We start from the raw sequence: 7,887 nt of genomic DNA, 5'->3' as shown, positions 1-7,887 counted from the left end.
ATCTCTCAGTGGTTGTAGGCTACTTTTCGTGGTCATAGGCCACTGTTCCCATTTGGAGACTTGTTTTTGATTTTCAGAGCCGTCGGCCGCACGCCTCAGCTCGGGACCGCTTAACATTCTCCGTTTGGCACGGTTTTTGGAACACACCTTGTTTCCTCTGTCTAGAGGGACACTGTGGTCCGAGAGACCACTTTTGTGGCCGTACGCCACTTTTGGTGCTCAACAGCCAGCTTTCGGGGCACCCGGCCACGCGCTTTGCCCCCCGAACTCTCGTTTTGCATCCGTGTTGGTTCATTTTTGGCATGAACCTTGTTTTCCTTGTTTGGGAGGTGGTACAAGGGTGTGAGACCACCTTTTCTTCTTGGAGACCACTTTTCCCCCGCCAGCCGATTTTCTTATCGGGAAGCTAGTTTCCTTGGTCTTTGGGCCACATTTGTTGGTCTCACACCACACCACTAACTTGTTTTCAAAGTGGAGACCACCAAATGGAGCCACCGACCACCTTGTTTTGTGGGAGACCACTTGCCCTGGTCGGCCGACCATGGAAAGTGGTCGACTGACCACCTCTTCTGGTCAGCCAGCTTCCTCCTGTTTTGTCTGTCTGAGTGCATGCCAGCTGTGCTAGCTGGAAGGCACAGACTGGATCCTCCATCCACGTGTATGGAGGATTTGCAACCAAGTTTTTAGCTTCTTGGAGAAGCTTTGGCTTTGAAACTCCATAAGAGAGGCCCTCCCTCTCCTTATACCAGGTTGAAAAATTGCTCTAAGGCAAAAGCTTATATCTCTCTCTTTGTCTCTATATTTTAGGCTTAGAAAGTGCTTTATTCTTGGCCTATTGCACACCACCTCATAACCATACACCTCCACCATTGTTACTGAGTTGCTGGAGGGTTTTGAGAGGTCTCAAAAGTTGGGTTTTGGTTCAGAAAAGTTGCTGGTTTTGCTGAGCTTCAAGGGTAACTCCTTTTCCCTCTTTTTGAGCATTATTTTGATCCTTCTCTTAGCCTCATTTGCATGCTTATTTGAGCTTTGTTGTCAACTGAAAAAGGTTCATATTTAAGTGATTTTCATGTTTGTTTAAGGCTCTTTTGGTGTTGGGGGCCATCTACCCTCTTGCATGCTCTATTTAGCCTTTTTTTGTGTTATGCCATAAGGCATTCGAGCTAGTCTTTGCTTGGCCTTCCTACCACTGAAATCCAGTGGATATTCAGTGGTGAGAATATGGCTTTGAGGGCCTAAATCAGAGAAGGGTGACCCTCTCTTTTGTTGTCTTGTTTACTAGTATTTTTGGCCTACCAAAGGAGCATATGTTTATACCATTTGGAGGCCTAGTTCAAGCACTTTTTGGTGACTTCTAGGACCTTCCTAGGCTCTAACCATGGCTGGTTTGGTCCCCTTTTACTTGCTTCTTGCATGTGTAGAGTAATCCCTTTCATGACTTATCAAAGGAGCATGTCATTCTTGCATGTATTGGTCTTGTTTTAATGGGTTTTTGGCCATCATTTGGCATGCCATGACTCTGTTTTTGCCTGGTTTGGTAGCCTCTCATATGCTTCACATGCTTGTAGTATAAATCATGTTCACTAGCTTATAATGCATGTTGTTTTGGCCCTCTATGCTAGCATATTTTGGCCATGCTCTGAACTGATTTTGTTCATATTTTGGGCTGCCTTAACTCTGTCTTGAGGCCTCTTGGTCAAAAAATGCTAGCCATGCATACTTGTTGTGTAATAGCATTGGTTAGCTCTGAGTTTGGAGGTCCCTTGCATGCTTAACTTGAGCTATTTACATGTTTTGGCATCATTGGGCATGATATTTCAGAGCTTATAGGGGTGCTACACTTCCATATTTTCCATGCTTTAAGTGCTCTTTAGAGTTGTGCATTTATGCCCTATTTGCGAGCCATTGCATGAGCTTCACTTTTGTGCCTTTCAAGCCATCATCCCAACCCATTTTGCCACTGTTTTGGGCCTGCATAGGGTCTATTTGGGGTTGGTTTCATCATTTGAGCATCGCTTTGCATGCCTATAGTGTAATGCACTTCACTAGTTTCAATGCTTGAGCCATTCAGCATGCGTTGTGTGAGTTGTTTGCATGATTCAGAGTCATTTTAGAGTCATGTTATATGCCATTTCAGACTGGAATATATGCCATCGTACTCCATGGTTAGTCCTTTCAATGCATGTGCAAAGTTGTGTTTTTGTGCCTTAGGCTCAGGGCCATTGTATTGTGCGTGCTGGCATGAGTTTTGGAGCTTTGTTTTCATCATCTATGGCCACTGATTTGGGTGTGGCTGAGGCCCATTCATTTTGGTTTAAGTCCATTTCTGCATTGAGTATGCCATTGTATTCCATAGCATTGAGTATGCCACATTGTCGCATGATTGATCATTGCATTGTGCATGCCTTGTTCATCTCATTGTGTTTGTTAGTTCTTAGGTGTATTGAGTATGCCATTATTATTTCATAGCATTGTGTATGCTAGTTGCATGTTTGCATGTCATCCTCTGCATGTTTGTATCACTTAGTTGCATAGCATTTAGGATTGTCTGCTAGAGTTGCATTGGTGCATGCCATGTTTGTTGCATTGTGTTTGGGATAGGAGTTATCCCAAACACAGGAAACAAGGGACGTTTCATACTCGAAGTGATGAAACGTGCCTCGATTCCCGGTCGCCGACACTCTTGACTACACGTGATGGAGTTTAGGCATTTATGTGTTCATATGTGCATTCATTCTATATTAAGTTGTGCAATTCGGTTCCTCGGCCATCATGCATCAAGATGCGTGATTGGTGGCCCGAGGGTCGAGGACTACACTCCCTAGAACTTATGCAATGATGGGGAGAGTGGTCATGCACACATGTGTTGCAAGTACCTTGTCGTGCCTCTCTCTTTCTCTTTGTTGCAGAAAAACAGAATCCAGGAGAAGAAACTGGTTGGCCGACCAGGTTTTCTAGCAGGCCGACCACCTTCTTTGGTTTCCACCACAAAAGGTGGTCGGTAGTTGGTCTCCCATGCCTATAAACTGGTCGGCAGCCTTCCCACAGTTTCCCAGGGTGGAGTTTCATCTCTCTGGAGCTTTGTGCAAATTTCTGAAATCAATTGCAAACAAAGGCAAGCCGGGACATCGCGATGGATTTCCCGATAAGGCAACTCGAGCATGCTTGCATCCTTTATCATTCAAGGCAGAGCTGAGGCAATCCACATTCATGTAGTTTGCATGCTAGTTTAATTGCTTACTTAGTTAGTTTGTTAATTAATTAGAGTTGGGTAATAATTAGCTGTAATTTATTATTCATTTTGGTTATGTAATAACTAGCTTAATTAGATTAGCTTAGATTAGCTAGTTGGTGTTGTATTATTTATTCGGACCCTCCGTCGAGAGGGCCAACTGTTGTAATAAGTGTGCGTGTGTGTGATGCATATCTTCCAACCCCACGTCTTTCTCCCTTTTATTTACCAGCTTATGATGGTTAGTTTTAGGGCATGCTTCAATTAGCATCCTTATGCTTGCATGATTGCATCCATTCATCTGTCTTGCATGCACCGGGCTCGGCGCATCATACTAACTGCATTGTATTTCAATTCCAAGTTGCATACATGTTATCTGTAGCATCTCATATGCCATCTTAGAATAGCCGAGCCTATCTTAGTTGCATTTTTCATGTGTTGCATTAGCCATCTTAACATGAACTAGGATCATGCATTGATTACTAACTAGTTCCTGTTTTGGCTCGGAGTACTCGGTGAGTGTTTATGCTTTAGCATCCTTGCATGTGTGTGAGCGACTGCCATGATAGCATGCTTGCCATGAGGCTAACTGCTTATGTGATATAATTGCCTGAATGCCTGTGGGTGAAGGTTGGATTACTTGAATTAGAACAATTCATTGATTGCGATTTTTAAGCCCACTTGAGAGTGGCAAATCACCCTGTTTTCTAAGCCCACTTGAGGGTGGCAAATCCACGTCTTAGCCTACTTGCGAGTAGCACAATCAAACCATTTTCAAAATAAGCAAACATGAAATGTTTTATTCCAACTCAGGCCATCTAGTCTATACTTGTATGCTGTGTGCATCACATAGTAATCCTAGGCTAATAAACCGGAATAAGAACTCATGTATTTTCAAAAACTCGATATCATGTTTAGTAGTGGCCGATCTTTGATCGGGTGAGCGGGGGTGCTCATTGCATGACCTTCCCCAATCGTACCCAAGTTCCCGAGCCGAGGTAACTTTGTGATGACGAACATGTGGCCTTAGGCACGAGTCAGGGTTTCCTAAATTCCCCCAAAATAAAATATTTAGGTGGCGACTCTGTATCTGGCAAAGTAGTCCATGTTTGACACTTCTTTCTAAAAATTAATTTTTCAAAACGATTTGCCAGATTTAGACTCTTTGGTGATTTATCGGTCTCGCATTGCACTTTGCGGGATTAGATTCAGAACCGTGACATTTGAGTCCGAACTGTAGTAAGCCCAATGAACAAAACGGGATTTTCCCGGGACGTTTGAGGACATCTACAATGAGCCGACCAACGACCCAAATACAAAAATGCAACTCGATAAGTGGAAAACAAAGTAAAAACAACTTACACACAGCTATTCACACCTGCTAAAAACAAAAGACTCAAAACAAGACCTCAAAACACAAAAACCAGGACAAAGCCAGAAGGCCAAACTGCCAAGCCACAAAAGTGGGCGGCCGACCAATTGTGGTGATCCACTAGATGTTTGACAGCTAGCCCCCACTCATAGCCTTATCTTCTACAAAAGGTCTCCCTCTGTGATTTCTTCACCAGAACCTCATTTTAGTAGCTGTTTTCCTCAAAAATTGAGATTCTCCTTGCCACGAAGCTCAAAGATTGGATAGCCACCTTGGACGGCACGAAAAAGGTAAATTTCTGGGGTTTCGGCCTAAACGCGCTTTTTCCGTTGAGCCGCACTTCACTTTGCTTTATGTTCCTCCATGTCGCGGTTCAATGTTGGGACCCAATTACACATGTCTTTCACTTTCGAGCACAAGAAATGTGTCCGACTCTTGAAGAATTTCAAGTATTGATGGAATCCTGGCGTGACGAGCAGATCATGCCTCAACCCAGTTTTGGCCATACCCAAGCTTTGGGATGGATGTGTGGGTTAATTTTGCACGAAGCTCGATCTTTAGCTCACGACGGGGCACTAGATATACCCGACTTGATTCATCGGTTTTCAGCAATCGGCAATAAAGGTGACCTCATTTGGTAAAGGCTTTCGGCAACATGCCCTCTGTTTATGTATGCTTGCACACTTCCTTCTTGCCCTTAGTTTCTGTGGAGCCAGCATTCGGTTGATCGATGTGGCCCAATGCCTGAAAGAGGGTAAGAGTTACATTGGCTTGGCACTAGCTGAGACCCTGATGGGTTTGGATGTTGTTCATCAGTGGGAGACCACTCGGTTGGTAGGGAGTCCACTCAGCTTTGGGACGGATGTGTGGGTTAATTTTGCACGAAGCTCGATCTTTAGCTCACGACGGGGCACTAGATATACCCGACTTGATTCATTGGTTTTCAGCAATCGGCAATAAAGGTGACCTCATTTGGTGAGGCTTTCGGCAACATGCCTTCTGTTTATGTATGCTTGCACACTTCCTTCTTGCCCCTAGTTTCTGCGGAGCCAGCATTCGGTTGATCGATGTGGCCCAATGCCTGAAAGAGGGTAAGAGTTGCATTGGCTTGGCACTAGCTGAGACCCTGATGGGTTTGGATGTTGTTCATCGGTGGGAGACCACTCGATTGGTAGGGAGTCCGCTTCTTCTTCAGGTAATATTTCCCTCTTCTTATTTGGAATTCTCGCATCTCTCGGCACTCAAGCTCTATTTTTCTCTAAGTCATTTTCTTTCTTTTTCTCTCAAAGTACACATCTCTATTCTTTTATCTCTCTTATTTTTTTTCATCCCTTCCCAGGTATGGCTAATGGATAAGTTGAAAGTGGTGGATCCTTGCCCCGAGTATTCAGTCCGAGCTTACTTCTTCCGCTAGTGACTAGTGGACTTTTCCACAGAGGGATGGTGGTGCAACTGCATGTGCAGCAGATCTGCAGTTGGCATCGCCTAGTGTTGCCCCTGGCTTGATTTGGTTAAGATGAGCTATAGCATGACCCGACAGCCGGGCCTACAGTTGATTGGTCTCACGCATTATGTGTTTTACATCCCTTTCTGGTTCAGATGTCAGTTTGGACATGATCAGACTCGTCCAGATGAGAGGGTAGAATGCCCGACTCTATTCCCCATTCGCGCTTCAAACTTGACTCGATACCTCACTGCTTGGAGGATGAAAGAGCTTTTGGTCCCTGCCCCTAGCTTAAATTATGCCTTTTTGGTGAGTGCTTAGCTTAGCTTGAGGACGAGGCACAAGTTGGGCTAATTTTGGCTGTCAAGGCTTCCGCAAGCACGAGCAGAGGACGCAGGAACACCTGACTCACTTATGCCCCCAGTTTATTGCTTTGACTTTTCTTTTCAAGCTTTATGATGTAAAATCAACTTTGATTGGACATGATCAGACTCGTCCGGATGAGGGGTTTGAATTCCCGACTCCATTCCCCATTCGCGCTTCAAACTTGACTCGGTACCTCACTGCCTAGAGGATGAAAGAGCTTTTGGCCCCTGCCCCTAGCTTCAATTGTGCCCTTTTTGGTGAGTGCTTGGCTTAGCTTGAGGACGAGGCACAAGTTGGGCTAACTTTGGCTGTCGAGGCTTCCGCAAGTACGAGCAGAGGACGCAGGAACACCTGACTCACCTATGCCCCCAGTTTATTGCTTTGACCTTTCTTTTCAAGCTTTATGATGTAAAAGCAACTTTGATTTAAATCAGAGAGTTTGGAGAATGTACTTGTGTTGAAATCAATGGAATTAAAGTTGTGAGCACTAAAAATTTTCCTTTTGGTCCCAAAATGGTCTAAGTTGTAAAAGGTAAAATTTTGATGAAAATCAACTTTATTAAAACCTTTCCAAAACCATTTTCAGAAATGATCACTGCCTGACACGCATGAAATCAATCCTTAACATGCACAACCCCAAATCGGAATATCATAACTACCCACAAATGCACTTGCTGCTCTATACCACAACTGGCCTTTCTACTGAATTAAGGTAACACAACCAAGCTAGAGAATATTGGACAAAGATGGCCTAATCAAACAAAGTGGATAGGACAGTTGAGTTGGAGATGCTTGCAGCCGAACTTCAAGATGAAGTTGCCTACGTATCCCAAAGATGGGAATCAGGCCTTACGTAGTTCAGTTCAGGTTCACTCGAGTATTAACTTTCTCCTTTTGCGCTCTAACTTTTGCCAAAGTCGTCATTCTGGGTTTTCGACCTTGTGAGCTCAATTTTTCTTTATTTCTAATTTTTCGTGCTCTAACTTTTGCCTAGGTCACCCTTCCGGGTTTTCGGCTTAGCAAGCCTCTTAGTGGTAATCTTTCTTCAACTTGTCCATATTGATTGACTATGAAAACTCCAAGCCATCTAGGTCCATAAGAATGATCGCCCCTCCTAACCAGATAGACTTGATAATGTAAGGACCAGTCCAATTAGGTCTAAACTTGCCCCTAAGGTCGTGGATGGGAGCTCGGTTATCTTTCAGCACCATGTCCCCTTCCTTGAGATTTCTAGACTTAACTTTCTTGTAAAAAGCCCTAGCAATTCTGCGTTGGTAGCCCTGGACATGATACAATGCCTTCAGCCTTCTCTCATCAAACAATGTCAATTCCTCAAATCTGCTTTGTTGTCAGTCTGCCTCTGTTATCTGACATTCTGCCATAAATCGCAATGAGGGTACTTCAATTTCAATGGGTAGAACGGTTTCCATCCCATAGACAAGAGAATAGGGGGTTGCCCTTGTAGATGTTCAA

This window comes from Camellia sinensis, chromosome 2, assembly GCF_055761805.1.
Source record: "Camellia sinensis isolate YWXY chromosome 2, ASM5576180v1, whole genome shotgun sequence".
NCBI lineage: Eukaryota > Viridiplantae > Streptophyta > Magnoliopsida > Ericales > Theaceae > Camellia > Camellia sinensis.
The sequence above is the reverse complement of the archived record's forward strand: the minus strand, read 5'-3'. Positions refer to the sequence as shown.